The sequence below is a fragment of the Propithecus coquereli genome, unplaced genomic scaffold (genome assembly GCF_000956105.1).
Source record: "Propithecus coquereli isolate 6110/MARCELLA unplaced genomic scaffold, Pcoq_1.0 Scaffold80, whole genome shotgun sequence".
NCBI lineage: Eukaryota > Metazoa > Chordata > Mammalia > Primates > Indriidae > Propithecus > Propithecus coquereli.
This window is the reverse complement of record NW_012154174.1, coordinates 1,497,083-1,498,242: the sequence shown is the minus strand read 5'-3', so window position 1 is coordinate 1,498,242 and position 1,160 is coordinate 1,497,083. Positions and strand designations below refer to the sequence as shown.

At 32.0% G+C, this 1,160-nt stretch overlaps 1 protein-coding gene and 1 pseudogene across 1 annotated transcript in view; both read left to right on the top strand.

The window, feature by feature from the left end:
• The window catches only part of LOC105825439, a 1,702-nt pseudogene extending 953 nt beyond the window's left edge, over positions 1-749 (top strand).
• The window catches only part of P4HA1 (prolyl 4-hydroxylase, alpha polypeptide I), a 92,146-nt gene that overhangs the window by 15,911 nt on the left and 75,075 nt on the right, over positions 1-1,160 (top strand). The gene's annotated exons all lie outside the window — the stretch shown is intronic.

Here is a 1,160-nt window from a genome sequence, read left to right as displayed (position 1 = left end):
CCCTCCTCCCAGAATATTCCTCATACTTTGATATATATCTTTTTATATTTTCCCGTATGCATGATTTATCCATCTTCAATGGGATATTTTTCCTTCATTCTGTTGACCAGTATTACCATTGTAGAATTGTAGAGCTAACTAAAACATAAGTATTTTATAACACTGATTTGAGGATATAAAATGATGACTCTTCTCATCCTATTATAAATAACTAAGCACAGATCATATGAAACTTCTTTTTAGTGTATTTTTTGCTTTTTGAATGAAAATTAAATTAGTTTCAAAAACAAAAAAAGGCGAGGGAGGAGTTGGTGAAGAACAAACATTGATCCTTGGAAAGTTGTGTTGTTTTGTAATTTAAAAATAAATTTGTAGGTGAAAAGACAGTTTGCAAAGATAGTCTAAGCATGCAAAATTAAGTAGCTTGAAAATTAGAGCTGGAATACTTGATTAGAAAAGTTTTTGGCTTTATTTTGATTTACCTGGTAAAAAAGAAAAAAAAAAAGATTACCCTCTCCAATGTATCTGATTCATACCAGTTAAGTTCTCATAGAATGAAGCATTCTCAGTCATTCTTAAATTATTCTAAAATACTTGTGTTGATGAAAACGAATATTTGATAACCTTCTTCTCCCCTTCCCCTTCTAGGTCAGATGACCGATTTGATCCATACTGAGAAAGATCTGGTGACTTCTCTGAAAGATTATATTAAGGCAGAAGAGGATAAGTTAGAACAAATAAAAAAGTAAGCAAAGTGTTTTACTTATTATGACTGACTCTACCTGGATGTTTTCTTTCTCAAGCTAAAGTATTCTTTGAGTAGAGATGAAAGCTATCTTTCAGTCTTACAAAACCCAGCTGAAATGGCTAAAACAGAAGCACCAAAAACAAGAGTTAGGCCTCTGCCAAGGTTCACATGAAAGCACATGGATTGAGATAAGAATATAGATGGATATGGGGAGTTGACTGACAAATTTTAAAAGTGTTGCTAGTATTTTCTTCTATCTTCCTTTAACCTCCCCAATCAAGCCTCCTGCTAGAGCAATTTTCCAATTCTATTTATCCTTCACTCCTGTGGTTCCATTGTAGAGATTATAGTGATAAGTGTGGTTAGTATTATTTAATTGATACAGTTTTTCTCAAATACTAATTTATTTTCA